The sequence below is a fragment of the Dermacentor andersoni genome, chromosome 4 (assembly GCF_023375885.2).
Source record: "Dermacentor andersoni chromosome 4, qqDerAnde1_hic_scaffold, whole genome shotgun sequence".
Taxonomy (NCBI): domain Eukaryota; kingdom Metazoa; phylum Arthropoda; class Arachnida; order Ixodida; family Ixodidae; genus Dermacentor; species Dermacentor andersoni.
In genome coordinates, this window is record NC_092817.1 from 148,015,019 (window position 1) to 148,034,398 (window position 19,380).

Below are 19,380 nucleotides of genomic sequence, written 5' to 3' on the forward strand. Positions count from 1 at the left end.
GTTGTTCTCAGCTAATTGTTTCGGTCTCGCCGGGCAATAAACGTTCCAGTTAACATGCGGCAAGTGAAAGTCTCCCGCCATTATCAAGCTCGTGCTCCTGTTAACATGGTCACTCTGGTGAAGATGCAGGTTGTCTGTGTACTACGTCAATGAAGTGCACTCTGCTTTCGAATGTAATATTACACCATATACTTTCGGGAACGTGACATTCAATCATAGAAGATTCGATGGAAATAGCAGCAGCACCACCTCGGGAATCTCTGTCTCACCTAAAAAATTTTACCCGAAAGGAACAATGCAATCACTGCTTATTCCCTCACGCAGCTATCTTTCTGTAAGTAAACTTACATGGCGATTATACGCCAGTAGAATATATCCTAGTTCTGTGATTTTATTAGCGATGCTACGGGCATTTTGCACAAGAATTCGCAGCTATGAGTGGGACGGTTTTCTTGAACTGCCCGTAGGACTGCCTGAGTCAAAAGATTCACGCTGGTCATGGGCCCTTGCTGTTGGAGTCGTTTCGTCTTTGTCACTATTGTCACTCCGGCTTGAATAATGACGCCGTTCATTTTGTTCATGACCTGAAGGAAATATGCGTCCGTTTATCTTTAGTTTATCATACACCAGTGAGACCCTCGCCCCCTTAGCTCGGGCTGGCGCAGTAATTTCCCATAATTTCTTTCTCACATGAAATGTCTCTTTTGAGCAGTCATTACGAATATTGAAAGGAGTGCCCTTTAGTTTTTTACAGTTCCGCATCGCTGCCTCTTTCTCGCAAAAATGCATGAAGTTCATAATTACTGTTCTTAACCTGCCTTGTCCTTGTTTACCAATGCGATGAATTCTTTTTACCGATTTAGTTTCTACCTCAAACATGTTTCTGAGAATGTTATCTACGACGGCTTTCTGCAAATCTGTTTGTGTCTCAGCTCTGGCCTCGGGAACACAGAAAATTAGTATTCTTCTGCTTCTGTTTTTATATTCCACCAGTCGTTCAACTTGTTGTTGTACTACGTTTTCTAGTCTCTCAATTTTCTTTTGCATTTCCTGCACGGCCATGAGATGGCTCTTCAGTCTTTCAGTCTTCGTACTAAGTTCAGCGACTACTTTTCTCATGGTGTTTATCCTGTGATCAGATTCTTTCTGATTATGCAAGATTTGATGTAATGATTCAGCAGTCTGTGGGTCCGGCTTTTCCTCTGCATCGCCTGAAGTTAATAATAGGATAGTCAACATTATTGCTATTGATAATATGAGCCAGAGCAAGTTTGGTTGAGCCCGCGGCCGCGGGAGCTAGGCTGGGTAGAACGTTGAGGAGTCTGCAGACACGCGCTAATAAATCACACCACGCAATAAAATAGTAGAGACTTTTAGCTTGTACGCTATTCCGGTAAACGGGAGCGGTTTGGGCGGGTTACCGGATGGTCGGGGCGTAAACGTGAGCGGTGAAGCCGCCTGGTGTTGTAGAGCTCAACCAGACAAACGCATAGCTAAAACTGCAGTAACTCACCATATCCTGCTTCGCCACACGTGCAAATTTTTGGCAGCGGCGTAATTGTGAACACGATTACGCCACTGTCGAAAATTTACGCCAGCAGCTAAGCAGAACATAATAATTAGCTCTGTGTTTGTGTGGTTGAGCTTTGCGCCACCAGATGGCGCCACCAATCTGGCCGCTCAAGTTGACGCCCCCGCTAAACCGGGAAACCGCCCGCGCTTGCCCGAATACCGGATACGCTAAAAGTCTCTAGTATGCACCTGATTCTCACAATATAACAAAAAGAAGATTCAGATACACAACAGTCATGCTGTCTTTGCATATCTTGCAAGTTGCGTGGTACTTATGTTACAGGCGTAGTAATGGCGGTATTTGGTTACATGAGTTTATGCAATAACAGGTGCAATTACAAACTCATTAGCAACTCCGTCTTGTTGGACACATTCCATGGCTCGTGATACGTATGCACAGTTTATTAGCTGTGGACTTGCAAGAACCATCCGCACTTGAAAATTCGCTAACCTTCGAAGGAAGGGATGCAACCGGCTGAGTTCCATGCACAATTCTGATTTGCTTTTGTTTAATCTGTTTTTTACTGCTTATGAAAACAACGTGGTTGCCTGCTTTTAATATTATTGCATGTGTTTCACAGGAGGTAAAGAGAGAGGAGCAAAGAAATGCATGGATGTTTATGGCAAAGTTGTATCTTAGAATACGGCGATATGTTAAGGCCAGCATAAACAAAACAAATTCAGTGCAGTGAAGTAAGTCCCATATGCAATTACCTTTCGAAGTCAGGGTTAATACGGGAGCAGTAACGGCGCAACGTCTGCAAAACATTGAATATTTATTCGTTTCTATGCAGCAGAAAAATGACACATCACCAAAAAGCGATAGAACTGTTCATATGATGATCGCGCGCTAACGCTTCGAAAACAAATTTTGTAGATGCTGTTTATTTCCAGTCAAAGCGTTAAATGTTCTATTGTAGAAGATGTATTTTTATATACCGTTTGCGCGTTAGCTTTGCGATAATCAGTCGCGTCACGCAGAGGCAGTTACAGAACCTTGAAATGAAACAATTGTCCGGGAAAAATACGCGTGAAAGCCGAAGCCAACAGAATGCATCCAACTAAATGGTGGCGCACGTAGCGAGATGTTGAAACGCTGGGTATTATGCTGTTACCTCATATCCCCTCGACACAGTATCTCACTGTAGTTGCATATTCTTTAAATTGCTCTGTCCGGAAATGCATATCGCGCTACAGCTGTCGCGTTTTCGAGTATCCCGAGCGGCTTGTACGCAACAAACAAGAAAACTGGGACGACATCCGAAGGCCACGTTTTGTCGTGAGGGACACTTCGCAGTATTTTTAAATCGCAGTGCGAGTGGACAACGGCAAGTCACGGAAAAATACGTACTAGCAGCAACCGAAGCCAACGTAAAAAAAAAAAGCATCGATTGATCCTCATCGCGTCGTGACAAACGCATAAATATCCAGAACCGAATCTGACCTACGAGATTTTGTCTGCCTTGCTCGCGGGCGGGTGCTCACTGTACATACCGCTTGCTCAATCCACGACGCCACTCAATTACTTGCTTGTTCAAGGCTTCTTGAACCAACATTTACAGATAAAAAAATAGCATCAATCGACGTTTTGATGAGCGAATGACGCCATTTGACTAAACAAACCGCGAAATAGCTCCCGCATATCTCTGAGCAATTTCGACGAAAAATCGCAGCGATCGCTGCGATCGGTGCGACGTGCCACCAGCCGCTTGGTCGCAGTCGCAGAGGGAAGAGCGTAAATTGGCGCCTGCGACTGCGATATCCGCTTCATGCGAGCGAAATCGCACTTCCAGTGCGATGATAATCGCATCATGTGAAGCAGGCTTGACGCGTTTCTCAGCATCCACACGTGCCGCCGCGCCATGCGTTTTGGCGCCACCAGAATGCTCCGAGTGTTCTTAGCGAAGCGCGAGAAAGGAGTCCCGTTGCATTACACGCCGGCTACATAGCTCGGTTCTACGGTGGCGATACTTTTTTTTCGCTAGATTGATTCAATGCTGAACGCATTACCGTCGACAGTCATCGGTAGAAAGGTGGTGCCGAATTTTTATTTGCAGTGTACAAGTACTCGTCCAGTACATACGTTCCTTTGGTAGTGCCTTAAATTTCGAACGGTATCGCATGTAACTGTTCTTGTGTTACTGCGCTTTAGGTGAGTGGCAATGAAACCGATTTGGTTAGAATTTATCCGCAGCGTCTGCCTACGTCGTTCCACGTGGCCCATGAGAAGGATCAGGATGGTAAAAGCAAAGTTAAATTTATTTAAGCTCTTGTTAATCTTTCTGTTGCCTCCTCCAACCTTAGCTAATGTGCGCTTCAAAAATTTCCACTACTGTGGAAGATTGCCAAGCGGCTGGGCTCTGTAGGCAGGGGTGTCTGACTAAAACGTCCCTGAGGCAACAGCTGCACGTCGCAAACAGAGCCACGTGCTGTTACATAGAGAGAAAAAATGAGGAATGGTTACGAAAGCAGAAGTGTAACAACCGTCCATATCCGCAGCACACCAGTTTTGTTTCCCAATATTCGGTGCTGTAGCGTGCATGAGATTGTACCTTTCAACCTTCCCGCATTCTCGCATATCGCTCTTTTAGTCCAGCTATCACGGTAAGTGACTGCAACGCTCCCGCGTCAAACATTTTTTTCCAGAATGTGCATGCATTATTGATTGTGGTTCCTCGCCATAGTAAGTTTTTCAACTCATTATGAAAGCACAATTTTGTTACATTTTGAAACAAAAGGCTTGCAAGCGTTATGAATAGACTGAAAGTTATTGAAGAAAAAGACAGCAGTTGCTTATTAAGTACGTTTCTCGCCATCCAGTGCGAGAACATTCGGCGAAAGCTTATTCATTCAAATTTCTGGCACAAACTGAAATGGACGTACTCGGACAGATTCCTTAGGTGAAAACATTGCTAGTGTCACAACAAGGCTGCACCTTAGTTTTGTGCCGTACATGTAACCGCAGTACATTTCTTACAGGTGTGCCATTGTTTTACTGTCTTCGTTCTGCACAATAGCCGAGCTCACGGCATCGCTTCTACTAACGCCTTTTCATACTTCATTATTCCAGCTCTTCAACAAAGGTAAGACCATTCTACAACGAGTTTTTACTCCCTTTAATAACATACGCTTCGCCTGTTTGCTGGTGCACATATCCCGCCTCAACACTTACATCAAAAACTACATCTACCCAACGCACGCTACTTCTTCCGATCACAGGAGCTTCCAGAACTACACGCATAGATTCATTATACCATGATACGTGCACGTTACCTATACACATTCAATTAGATTGTATCAACGCACAGTTCGCACTTTTGACATCAATATCAATTACATCTTACGGGACTCAAACTTACCAAGCTTCAACCATACAATTGCCCTTAGATGCCTAGGCAGGAAGCCCCAACCGAAAAACACCCTTCTATTTCACACCTCTTACATATTCCACATGATTTCACCTCACTTCGCTACCCGTATACCATTCTAAGTGTGCAAGGGTGCTAAGAATCTCTGGGTCCGGGCATGCCGCCATGGGAATCTGAACCTTGCAACGTTTAACGCTAGAATATTACATAGTGAGGCGAGTCTAGCAGTGCTCGTGGAGGAATTAGCGGGCAGTAAATGGGATATAATAGGGCTCAGTGAGGTTAGGAGGACAAAAGAAGCATATACAGTGCTAAAAAAATTGGAGGACGCTTAAGCTTCGCCTTCAAGAGGGAAACGCTGCAGCGTTCCCGTCGACCCGCCAAGGGGTGTAAGACAATGCGCTACGGCGCAGCGATCACTTACGAAGCGCCCCGCATCGGACTTTGCACCCACCAATCACGCGGTGAGCGTCCAGCAACGCAGCGTTCGGCGCGACAACGAAACGTGCGCCTGGGCAAGCGGAACGAACCAAAGAACTCGGTGTCTCGGAGGGGAAACGATCTACGCCACCCAAACGTCGTGATCGGCACGGACAGAGAGATATATAGATAGTGATCTAAAGAAAGGAAGGACGCTTGATTCTGCAAACCGTGAGAGAGAGAGAGAAGGAGATTCTTATTGATGGGAAGGAAAGGTTGGGGTAAAGTGCAGCGCAGTAACTGTCTCTCAGCAGAGAACACCTCAACCACGCTGAAATGAAAGGGAATGAAAGTAGAGGGAGAGAAAGTGCACCAGAAACAGCAGCACGCCGCGGAAATGCGATGGAGCTAAAGGCGGTCGGCGAGGCCGACAGCCTCGGCGAATGTCAGGAGCGCACGTAGTAGTGTCCTGTGTCGTGAAGGGCAGCCCGAGGGGTGCAGGAGTTCAGTCACGGTGTCGCACGGCAGGCCGTGCCCACGGTAAACACGGGCAAGAAACGCGCGCGCGAGCGAAAAGTTGGGGCACTCACATAGCAGATGCTGGAGTGTCTCGATCTCGCCGCAGTCGCCGCAAAGGGGAGAGGGGGCTCCACGCAGTCGATGCCGCCGCTCGGCGGGCCACACAGAACCGGTCCGAAGGGCGAAGAGAGAGCATGGCGAAGCGTCGTCAGGGGAGAGGGAGTCGGGGCCGCGACGCGCCTCGCACCGGTACCCGCACCGCCCCAATGCGCGCGTGGTGCACCACCTGTCGGGGCAGCGCCGTACATTGAGACGAGGGGGTCTTCTGTGTTTGCCGCAAGATGGCTCTGCGTGTGCGGAAAGCGCAGAAGAAATGTAGCGGAAACGTACTTCGCTACTCGTGTAACTGCAACTTCTGTATGTTACGTGCTCATAATTACCGATATACACCACAGTATAACTGTCTACGGCACGTTTCTAAGAAAACACCGCATTCACTAGAGGCGCTTTTGTACCGCTTTAAGCATAGAACTCGTGGCTGAGTGGTAGCGTCTCCGCCTCACACTCCGGAGACCCTGATTCGATTCCCACGCGGCCCATCTTGCAAGTTGTTTTTATTTATGAATTGCCTGCCGGGATTTTTCGCTCACGGCCAACGCCGCGGGCGCCGACACCGACGACACCGGCTTTTCTGCTACACGAGCTCCTTAACGCTGTCGCGTTAAAAGCGGGTACGTCCTGTGCTATCGGGGTTTAGCGGAGAGACAAGAACTAGGAGTCGGATTCCTGATTAATAAGGATATATAGTTGGTGATATACAGGAATTATAAAGCATTCACGAGAGGTGGCAGGTCTTCTTGTGAACCATAATAAGAGGTACAAAGTGAAGGTTTTACAGGTCACACGCCCCTACATCCAGTCATGATTACCAGGAAGTCGAAAGCTTCTATGAAGACGTGGAATCGGGGATGGGTAAAGTCAAAACAAACTACATTACACTGATGGGCGACTTCAGTGCCAGGGTAGGCAGGAAGCAGGTTGGAGAAAAGTCAGTGGGGGAATATGGCATAGGTTCTAGGAATAGCCTGGGAAAGTTATAGTAGAATTTGCAGTACAGAATGATATGCGGATAATGAATACCTTCTTCCGCAAGCGGGATAGCCGAAAGTGGACGTGGAGGAGTCCGAATGGTGAGACTAGAAATGATATAGAGCTTATACTCTGCGCTAACCCTGGCATCCTACAACATGTGGACGTGCTCGGCAAGGTGCGCTGCAGTGACCATAGGATGGTAAGAACTCGAATTAGCCTAGACTTGAGGAGGGAACGGAAAAAACTGGTACATAAGAAGCCGATCAATGAGTTATATAGGTAAGAGAGAAAATTGAGGAATTCCGCATCAAGCTACAGAACATTTATTCGACTTTAACTCATGAAAACGACCTCAGTGTCGAAGCAATGAACGACAATCTTATGGGCATCCTTATGGAGTGTGCAATAGAAGTCGGTGGTAACTTCGTTAGACAGGATACTAGTAAGCTATCGCAGGAGACGAAAGTTCTGATTAAGAAACGCCAATGTATGAAAGCCTCTAACCCCTGCAGCTAAGATAGAACTGGCAGAACTTTCGAAGTTAATGAACAAGCGTAAGACAGCTGACATAAGGAAGTATGACATGGATAGAGTTGAACATGCTCTCAGGAACGGAGGAAGCGTAAAAGCAGTAAAGAAGACACTAGCAATAGTCAAGAATCAGATGTATGCGTTAAAAGACAAAGCCGGCAATATCATTACTATTATGGATGAGATAGTTCATGGGGCTGAGCTATAGAGATTTATACATTACCAGTGGCACCCACGACGCTAATGGAAGAGAAAATAGTTTAGAGGAATTGGACGTCCCACAAGTAACGCCGGAAGAAGTAAAGAAAGCCTTGGGAGCTATGGAAAGGGGGAAGGCATCTGGGTAGGACCAGTAACAGCAGATTTGTTGAAGGATAGTGGGCAGATTGTTCTAGGAAAACTGGCCCCCTTGTATACGCAATCCCTCATGACCTCGAGCGTACCGGAATCATGCAACAACGCCAACATAATTTAATCCATAAGAAAGGGGACGCCAAAGACTTCAAAAATTATAGACTGATAAGCTTACTGTCCTTTGCCTACAAAGTATTTCCTGAGGTAATCGCAAATAGAATCCGGAACACCTTAGACTACTGTCAACCAAAGAACTAGGCAGGATTCCGTAGAGGCTACTCAACAATAGACCATATTCACACTATCAATCAGGTGATAGAGAAATGTGCGGAATATAAACAACCCTTATATATAGCTTTCATTGATTACGAGAAAGCGTTTGATTCTGTCGAAACCTCAGCAGGCATGGAGGCATTAGGGAATCAGAGTGTAGACGAGCCGTATGTAAAATTACTGAAAGATATCTATAGTGGCTCCACAGCCACCGTAGTCTGCCATAAAGGAAGCAACAAAATCCCAATAAAGAAGGGCTTCAGACAGGGAGATACGATCTCTCCAATGCTATTCACAGCGTGTTTACAGGAGGTATTCAGGGACCTGGATTGGGAAGAATTGTGGATAAGAATTAGTGGAATACCTTAGTAACTTTCATGATATTGCCTTTCTTAGTAACTCAGGGGACCAATTTCAATGCATGCTCACTGAACTGGAGAGGCAAAGCAGATGGGTGGGTCTAAAAATTAATCTGCAGAAAAATAAAGTAATGTTTAACAATCTCGGAAGAGAGCAGCACATTACAATAGGTAGCGAGGCACTGGACGGGGTAAGGGAATACATCTACTTAGGGCAGGTAGTGACCGCGGATCTGGATCATGAGACTGGAACAATCAGAAAAATAGGAATGGGCTGGGGTGCGTTTCGCAGGTATTCTCAGATCGTGAACAGCAGGTCGCCCTTATCCCAAAAAAGAAAAATAAATGACACCAGTGTCTTACCAGTACTCACCTACAGGGCAGAAACCTGGAGGCTAACAGAAAGGGTTCTACTTAAATTGAGGACGACGCAACGAGCTATGGAAAGAAGAATGATGGGTGTAACGTTAAGGGATAAGAAAAGAGCAGATTGGGTGAGGGAACAAACGCGAGTTAATGACATATTAGTTGAAATCAAGAAAAAGAAATGGGCATGGGCAGGACATGTAATGAGGAGGGAAGATAACCGATGATCATTAAGGGTTCTGGGCTGGATTCCAAGAGAAGGGAAGCGTAGCAGGGGGCGGGTGAAAATTAGGTGGGCTGATAAGATTAAGAAGTTTGTAGGGCCAACATGGTCACAATTAGCACATGACCGGGGTAGTTGGAGAAGTATGGGAGATGCCTTTGCCCTGCAGTGGGAGTAGCAGGGATGATGTTGATGATGGTGATGATGATACCATCTGTTTACTGAAGCTTCCTGCAAGTCGTACTCTGCCAAACCTGCGTTTATGATTCTAGATTTTTTTTTAAATTCCCTAATCTTACTCTTATAAAGTTGTTCACAATATGCATTTACAAGGATGTAAAACGCTAGCGGATACGGGAGAACGCCCAATGAGGCTGTCCTGAATTTTCGTTGTCTTTGGAGCCGTCATCATCCTCGTTTTCAAGGCACTGTAACAATATCTGGCTATTACTGGTTCGTTAGAGTGTAAACAGGTTTACTGACTGGGAATTTAGAGTGTCTGACGCAACGGTAAGACCTGAACACAGAGCATATGCGGCTATCCTATGACTCGCGCTGGTGGTTATGATCAAGTATACACTAAAGGTGATTGAGCGCAGGGAAACACCAGGACAAAAACGGCACATTACACGCACAGGCATTGTGAGCATGTGTGTTTAATGTACCTTCTTTTGTCCTCGTGTCTCCCTGCGCTTAACTACTTTCGGTAAAGAAGTACCAAGCCCGCATCACCACCCTTGATTCTGATCATCCAGCGTCTGTCGTCTTCGCTACAATTACCCTTGTGGACGAAAAAGAAACCGCCCTGGTGACCTAAGAGGTCGTCATGATATGCGGGTCGTAGTACGTCTTGAGGCGACTCGGATGTAAAATGTCTCATCCGCGACTGCACAGGTCCTAAGAGTGCACCACAGTTTCGGTGACGTAGTTCACAATTGTGCGCTCAACGATGTGGTAAGGACCTTCATATCGGATAATAGTTTCGAAGAGAGACCAAGTATATTGTCAGAGACTGACAGCCACGTAAGGCCACAAAGAAGGAAAATGGGTGCTCTGGTCTCGGCGCAGTTGCTATTGTGGCACTCCTGGTCAGCTGAAGTTAGGGCCCGCGCGAGTTCACGGCACTCCTCAGAATGCTTCACAGCCGCAGAAAGGGGTGCATGCTAGGATGTATCCAGCCCGTACGTAAGAATTGTGGCGATAGTGACCGTAAATAGGAAGGAGATCGAAATAGCAGGGGTTCTCTGAGTAGCAGTGCTGTATGCGTGGCCGACAAAGGGCGGAATGAGGTCCCAGCTTGTGTGGTCAGAGGCGACATCCATTTGTGCGTGGTACGCAGTAGTTATCCAACGAAGAACGTTGCACTGATCAAGGATTGCCTCAAAGGTCTTGGGCAAGAAGACACGCCCGCGATCTATGAGCAGTTCCTGGGGTGGGCCGTGACGCAGGATAAAACGATGAAGGGGGAACCAGGCAACGTCGCATTCTCTACCTAAAGAGAGGGCGGTGGTATCGCAGTATCGCGTAAAATGGTCAATTGCGACGATGGCGCAGTGATTAGCAACGCATATCAGAGGCGTCAGGCATAAAGGCGTCAGGCAGGGAGGCACGATCTCTCCAATGCTATTAACAGCGTGTTTACAGGAGGTATTCAGAGACCTGGATCGGGAAGAATTGGGGATAAGAGTTAATGGAGAATACCTTAGTAACTTGCGATTCGCTGATGATATTGCCTTGCTTAGTAACTCAGGGGGCCAACTGCAATGCATGCTCACTGACCTGGAGAGGCAAAGCCGAAAGGTGGGTCTAAAAATTAATCTGCAGAAAACTAAAGTAATGTTTAACAGTCTCGGAAGAGAACAGATCTTTACGATAGGTAGTGAGGCACTGGAAGTGGTAAGGGAATACATCTACTTAGGACAGGTAGTGACTGCGGATCCGGATCATGAGACTGAAATAATCAGAAGAATAAGAATGGGCTGAGGTGCGTTTGGCAGGCATTCTCAGATCATGAACAGCAGGTTGCCATTACTCCTCAAGAGAAAAGTTTATAACAGCTGTGTCTTACCAGTACTCACGTACGGGGCAGAAACCTGGAGGCTTACGAAAAGGGTTCTACTTAAATTGAGGACGACGCAACGAGCTATGGAAAGAATGGTAGGTGTAACTTTAAGGGATAAGAAAAGAGCAGATTGGGTGAGGGAACAAACGCGAGGGAACAAACGCGATGATATCTTAGTTGAAATCAAGAAAAAGAAATGGGCATGGGCAGGACACGTAATGAGGAGGGAAGATAACCGATGGTCATTAAGAGTTACGGACTGGATTCCAAGGGAAGGGAAGCGTAGCAGAGGGCGGCAGAGAATTAGGTGGGCGGAAGGGAGTAAGAAGTTTGCAGGGACAACATGGTCACAATTAGTACATGACCGGGGTAGTTAGAGAAATATGGGAGAGGCCTTTGCCCTGCAGTGGGCGTAACCAGGCTGATGATGATGATAATGATCAGGTGGAGTGGCCGATACAAATGCATGTCGATATTCGCAAATGGCTGGGCCGGGCAATGTAGAGGCCTGGCGACAATTAGGGTGAGCATATCTGGCATTGGCAATTGGGGCAAAACCGAACAAACTTCTTAACGTAGATGTACATTCCCTCGCCAATAATACCCCTGTCGAAGACGCTGGGAAGATTATAAAACTCCCGAGTGTGCCTCAGATCAGTGTATAAGAACGGACAGATTTCGGAACGAAGACTTCGAGGTATACTTAAGTCTCAGTAACCACTAGTGGCCCTCTGAGAAATAAGTGTTTGGTTGCGTGATTTGTGTGAGTGGTCGGTTGTGCTGACGAATCGGCGAGAAAGCCTTTAAGGGAGCAATCCAGTCCTTCTTGCACTTCTAAGGACCGATAATTCCAATTTCAATGGACGAAACCGTACACTGAGACGCTGAGGAACAGGAAATTTCAGCGGGCAGGCGAGAGCGTGACAGTGTATTGGCGTCAGAATGTTGGCGTCCGTTTTGGTGCACGACGCGGATTTCATAGTCTTGAAGACGGAGTACCCAGCGGGTAAGACGGCCTGAGGGACATGTCAGTGATGAAAGCCAACACAGTGCGTGATGGTCTGTGACGACATCGAATGGGCGGCCATAGCTATAAGGACAGAGCTTAGTAAGGGTCCAGACGATGGCTACGCATTTCTTCAGTGTTAAATTGTGCTTGGTTACTGCTTTTGTCAGTCTTCGACTTTCGTCTGCAAGGGCATGTTCAGCAAATTCGAGCTTGTGTTGTGCATCTACAGCGGCGAGGCCGATACAGCTAGCGTCCGTGCACACTGGAAAATGGAAAGTGAAGTAAGAAGAACGTACAGACCCTTGAAAGCGTCCTAACACATTTATGACCACAAAGAGAGAGTGGCGTTGCTTTCGATTAGTTTCGTCAGGGGTGATATAGCTGTGGCAAAATTTTGAATGAGCCATCGGTACTAAGAGTCAAGCAAAACTACGTAGTACTGTTGCGGACGTTGCTTTAGGAAAATCCAGTGATGGCGCGAAGGTTGGCTGATTTGCGCAAGAGGACGTCCTTGGATGCATGGCCAAGTATGATAAGCTGTCTCAATGCGAAGCAGCGCTTTTTCATTTTCAATTGTAGTAGGCGTTGGTTTACCTTGTAGGACAAATTTGAGCCGCTGAAGGTGCGTGGTCAAGTCCGGAGCAAAGAGAATATGGTCGAGATAGCATAGGCACGTGCCCCACTTCAAGCTACGTAAGAGTCTGTCCATCATGTGCTCAAATGTTACGGGCGCATTACAAAGCTTTGTTGAAAGAAATTGAACAGCTAGGACAACAGGCGGCCCTTGTAGACGCTGCCTGGGTCCGGACAGGCAGCGGTACGAACAGCGGACAGGTACGGGACGCCGTCACCATCTTCACTAAGGATTCCACGGTGGCGGAGCAAGCCGCGATTGCTCTAGCCATCAGGAACCGTAAATGGTCTTTCATCTATTGCGATTCCAAAGGAGCAATTAATAGCTTTGACAAAGGCTATGTAGCTGGGACTGCGGCTAAAATTATCGACAAGATCGAAGCTATCAAAACTGAAATCCGATGGTTTCCTGCACATATGGGACAAGTGGACGAGACTCGGTCCAACCTCAACGAGGTTACGAACGACCTGGCACGAGGACTTGCTTGCCGTGCCGGTCAGAACCGAACCGACGCCTACTACCATTCCGGGGAGCCTAAAGATCACTTATTAACTTACAACGACATCACTAAATATTACTACTTGGGGCGTAGGCAATTCCCACTGCCACACGTAAGATTGAACAGGGCTCAGGCAGTCACGCTACGGTTACTGCAAACTGGGACGTACCCGACTCCATATTTCATAAATAAAATTCACCCCGAAAGTGAAATTAGGAAAGAATGAAACGTGTGCGATGGCATCATTGACATCAGACACATGATGGCGGGCTGTCCCGCGACTCTCGCCGACCCCGAAGAAAAATGGATTTACTGGCACAAGATGATATCAAGCTCCTCTTATCAAGAGCAACTACGGGCTGTCCAGAAGGTCCACGATGACGCCATAAGGCTCGGCCTGGCGGTGCCGACGTGGACGCGGCCCGCCTCGGTCAGAAAAGAGCGGGCTTCAGGACACTAATAAAGTTTTGTGAATGAATGAATGAATTACAAAGTCCAAAGGGAATGGCGTTAAATTCATGTAAACCATGAAGTGTAACAAATGCTGTCTTCGGACGATCAACTTCTTACTGGCACGTGCTAATAGCCCTACCTCAAATCTAATTCTGGAAAGAATTCTACTCTATTTAGGCAGTCTATGGCGTCATCTATTAGCAGCAGGGGATAGACGTCTTTGCGAGTGAAGTTGTTAAAGCATCGGTAATCTACACAGCAGTGAACAGAGCCATCCTTCTTCGTAACAAGGGCACCAGGAGACGTCCATTGACTATATGGAAATCGAATCACTTGGCGGTGAAGCATGTAGTGCACATGCCAGTTGATAACATGATGCTCTGTGGCAGATATGCGATACGGACGTTGTCGCAATGGCTGGTGCGAGCCGGTACCGATGTGTTGCGTAACAGTGGGCGTACGGCCCGAAGAACTTTACATGAAATCGAAATAATGAAATTCTTCTGAGACGCACTGAAGCTGGTAACAGTTAACTCGTGTAAGGTCTTCGGCGGTGGAGAGACTAAACACTTCTGTGGACAATGCTTCCGACGTAGACAACTCATTGAGGGTAGGGTGCCTGGTGAAGGCTGTATCATCCGATGGGTCGACGACTTGCACGTCGTCAATGTATTCGCCATCGCCAAGGCATTCTGCTCAATGCCGTGACACAGAATAGGGCAGAGGGTACGAAACAATTTTTCAGCAGGCTTGCGTAATGTCCACAACAGCAAGAGGTTGCACAAAATCTTTTCGTCTAAGGAACAGGACAGATCGAGAGAACAGTGTGATTACGTCATAGCCGCTGCCGCAGCGCACGGGACGAAGGGCTCAGCCCTTGGGGAAATGTTCGTGTCTTCCTTCATAAGCAGTTTACAGTCATGTACAGCCAATGGGAGAAACACCGGCCAAGGTCACAATAAACATCGGTGATAGTTCAACTTCGGCACGTGCGCTATGAATGACAGCGTTATGGCCTCAGAGGAAATTGCACCCGAGGATAACGTCATAAGGGAAAGAAGAAATGACAATAAATTTCACGGTATACAGGACATCCTCAGAGACTACACGCGCCGTACAAGTCGCTAAAAGGTCAATGTGCTGAGCGCTTGGTGTGCGAATGTACTGGCCCGAAAGTGGATTGGTGACTTTGCGAAGCGAGCGACAGCATTATTAGTCCATATCAGATCCAGTGGTTCGAGTGGCCACGAGACAGAATGTGCGAACACTTTCATCAGAAATTTCTAGGACTTGCCTCGCGGACTACGACAATCAATTTTCGTCTTCTCAAACCACAGAACGAGGCCGCATCGACGATGGCGAATGGCGACATGGAGAACGTGAATGATTGGCAAGTGACTTGCGACGAACAGGTGCTGACGCGACGGCATAAGTGTCATAGGAGCCTTAAAATGGACCCGGTATGGCTGTATCACAGGATGTCACGGCCGATGTGGTACCAGGCAATTGAGCGTGTCGACAATGCCGACGATATAACTGGCGTAGCCACACGAAAGCCTATAGGCCCGTCATCTGACGTGTGTCACGAGTTTTTGACGGCAGCTCCAATCTTGGTCACAGGACGCGGTGCACCAGATGCCTGATGAAAGAACGGCACGGTGGCTGGTAGTCCGGGTGTAGGTACGACGTCGCCGTAAGTGAGAGGTGGAGCTGCTACTGCAGAGAGTTGTCGGGGCCTCTGGACGGCTTCAGCATAACGAACAGGTATCGCTGCAGGGAGCTGTTCACTGTGCACGGGCAGGACCTCGGCGAGTTCTTGCTCAATCGCGTGGCGGAGCTTGGCCTTAAAATTCGTACTAGGCTGCTGTATGTGCTACGGCTGAGCGAATGACATTAAGGAGAGCTGGCGGGCAACTTCCTCACGCACAAACGCATTTATCGGTTCGAGAAGCTTCGATTGATTCAAAATGGCAGCCACTCCAGCAAGACGTTCGTTGTATGGAGAAGGGCGACGGGTCAAATATTGCTGACTGAGCACCTTATTGCAACTTCGGCACAGAGTGACGGTTTCTGCTAATGTGCGCGGACTCTTTGCAAGCAGCACATTATTAAACAGACCGTCCTATATTTCCTCCATAATAATGGTGATCCTTTATTACTCCACCATGGTCGTACTCATTATCTTGAGCAAGTCCAGGATGTCTTCGATGCAGATCGTGAATGATCCACCCGATTGCCCCGCTCGCAAGCGCAAACACTTTTCTACGCACGATTGCGAACAGCAGGTCGGCCAGACAGGCCCACAAAAGAGGTCTTCAGTGCGGACCACATCTAGAAATCCGTCTCATGGTTCGAGGGCTGTCACGCCCTCGAGGTATAAAATCACGTTGTTCAGTTTTGTGGCATATCCCGTGTCTGTTCCACGCAACTTCCCGCATGACGAGATCCAGTCCTCTACTTCGTTGTCATCCTCGCTGCTGCAAACAGCAGGGTCCTTTTCGCTGAGCACATCGGCGCCCACGACCGATCCTCAAATCACCTGCTCAGGTGCGTCGACGGGCATAGTTTATGGTAGCGTGCGGCATTGAATGCCAAGTTGGACGGTTTGAAGGTACCCCTCACCTCCACCAATCGTAAAGAGGTTTATTCGCCGAGAATTCGAAGTGGCTGACGTGACGGTAAGACCAAAACACCGAGCCTGAGCACCAGCGCCGATTCCGTGCTTAGTTCCGGTCTTGGTTACACAAGCAACAAGTTGGTAGGCTGTCGAAACTGCTGCAGTACTGGAGAGTCTTCTATACGCTCAAAGGAAAGCAGGCATGGTGCGTTTACATGTTTATACTGCCGGTCTGCCCATGTCAATAACATTGTCGCAACTTACTACAACCAATCCCACAAGTAGACTCCACAAAACCAATTCCTATTGAAATGTCGGCCACATGGCCTGTTTATTTATTGCATACCCGTATACCGTGTTATCACTGGCAACAAGAATGATGATGCAGCTGCTTCAGCAGCAGCTTATTCGGATGTGACCCGTACCGGTTTAGGATCTTTGAGCTCCCTTCTTTCCCGCTTATACTCTAATTAACACACAAAGCGACACGCAACTTGAACGAAGGACCATTCTTACACAGATATTTATCTATATGCAAACAGTGCGTATTCCATCCCATTGTTATTTCCACCTCCTCTACCACTCATGCACATCATAACGTCACATGGTCGATTTACATTTTACTGTCACCTTTTTCAACTTTGATCTTCCAACACATGTGCTTGCGGGAACCATTGTGACTCCACTGCACATCATTTCGATGATTACACGTTAACATAGTCTATAGCATGATTTCTAAAGGATGATGCATCCGTATAAGTCACCTCTGACATGTACAAGCCACTATCAAGAGATAAACGGAAGAGGGCTCTTCTAATTTCTCTCCTATCAAAATCTCTTTCACTTTTCCGACCTCACCTCTAGCTTATGACGTATGTGGACTTCTCTTAGTATAATTTTTTGTAGCGTTCAACCTGTCGTACCTCTTACTCAAGTCAACAAAGGTGCAGCATGGTTCTGGGGTTACGGCGGGACGACAAGTGACACTTTCACTTCCGTCTTTTCTTTTTCTTACTTTCACTGACAATTCCGCTCAGTGTTTTTTGCTTTTCGCGTTACCCTTTTCAGGTCAGCTGTCGTCAACGCCGACTTTTTTTCCTTCTCTTCCCTCAAGTGGCGGTCCACGGACAACTCTTTTTCTTCTCGTACACCGACCTGGGCCTCTTCACTCTTTTTACATCATCTACTGTTTCCTTCCGAATTTTTTTCCTTTCCTCTTGTATGCCTATGTAACAATCAACTTTGTCGGACGGAGATCAGGATTTTGGCAGATTCCTAACGCTGATGCGGCCTTTCGGCCAGCGGGGGTGGCGGGGGGGGGGGGGGGGGGCACATTCTTGAGGTGCACACGCGCTGCGAACGTAAACCGCAGATTCCCGAAAACTGACTGAGTATGCCTGTAACACATTTAACTGCGCCAAAGGCTATTCAGGCCTCTGAGCTATACTCTCTGAGTTAACAAGCACCACCCTAGCATGACGGTTGGGTCGGAAAATAGAGCGACCGCCCTGGTCAGGCGCTGGTTCGAAGTTTTATACCCGGACCAGGACGCATTTTCCTTCGCCTGATGAGCTTTCCTCCTGTAAAACCCTGACGGGTTTCCTTTGCAGCTACATGCTACAGTACAGTCGGGGAAAATTTCCCTTTTCATAAATGTTCCTTATCTTGCTTGTGACAGTTTTTGGTGATTGTGATAGATGCCAGTGAAATTTGTGAAATATATTGTCTTTTGGTGCACTCCACGTACATTACTATTTGCGGACACAAATTCACACAGCTAAAGGAATCTGTCAGTGGGATTCCTGAAAACAAATGCGGCAGAAGGTACTGTACACTTCATCGCGCAATGGCGTGAAATGAAGCGAGTGTTGTGACGGAAAGTGTCGTAATAAACATCTTTATTTTGTTCATTTTTTGCAGCCACAGGGTGAAAATCAACCTCATGTCGACAACAAAGCCATTCGCTCAAAACATTGATGGTGTCCCAAGAGACCCGCATTGAGACCCCTAAAGTCCTTAAAGGAACGTTGGAGTTCCGCGCACGAGAAGGCGATCTAGTCCTACTTTCATTTCCCAAAAGCGGAACGCACTGGGTCCTTTATATTGTGCAGCTTATTCTAAAGAAAGGTCAACCCATCACAAGTTATGATGAGTTCACACAAAACATGATTTATCTGGGGGTGTCACACCCTGACGACGTGAAACCGAGCCTGCCACTGCGTGTGATCTCATCACATTATCCCTTGAGAAATGAGTTAATGAGCAGCGAGGCAAAGTACATCTATTTGACGCGGAACCCGTGGGACGTCTGCGTGTCATTCTACCACATGGTGACCAGTCTCAGCGCCTACCGCTTCCAAGATGGCACATTCGACCAGTTCGTCGATGCTTTCCTGAGCGAGGACGTCGCAGGTAGCGGTAACTACTTCGATCACGTGGTTTCCGGATATGAGCTCAAGGACATACCCAGCGTGTTTTTCGTGACATATGAGAACTTGACGAAAGACACCCGAGGCACGGTTCTGAAGCTTGCGCGCTTCTTGGGAGACAGCTATGCAGTAGATTTGGTAAAGGATAATCGGTTGCTTAGTGAGTTGCTTGAACGATGCTCGGCAGATCACATGAAAGAGGCGATAGTCGCGGACCTCAGCACAAACTCAAATCCTGGCATCGACAAGGTGCTGCGGCGCCTTGACGAGAATTCCAAAGATGGACACAGCGGAGACAGAAAGAAGTACTGCCTCGTAAGAGAAGCCAAAGTGGGTGGGTGGAAGAGGTACTTTTCACGGGAACAGCTGCGGCGCTTGGAAGAAGCGATAAAGGAGGTAGAAGAAATATCGCCGGTGATGGAGCTTTGGAGCGATATACGAGAAGAGGGCACTGCGGCGTCAACTGACAAATAAAAAATAAAGGCGTGAAGGTGAAAAATTGTCAAGAAGTTTTACCCTTCTTGCTTCATTTCTTGAAAAAAAACAATTTGATTAAAACTGATCTAGAAATGTCATTTTCTGTTACTTCAAGGTGTGATC

At 47.4% G+C, this 19,380-nt stretch overlaps 1 long non-coding RNA gene across 1 annotated transcript; it reads left to right on the top strand.

Moving 5' to 3' along the window:
• Positions 1-4,557: 4,557 nt before the first annotated feature.
• On the top strand, positions 4,558-19,355 carry LOC126537894 (uncharacterized). The gene is made up of 2 exons (XR_011893651.1): positions 4,558-4,655; positions 18,272-19,355. It is a non-coding gene; the product is annotated as an uncharacterized lncRNA (long non-coding RNA).
• Positions 19,356-19,380: the final 25 nt, after the last annotated feature.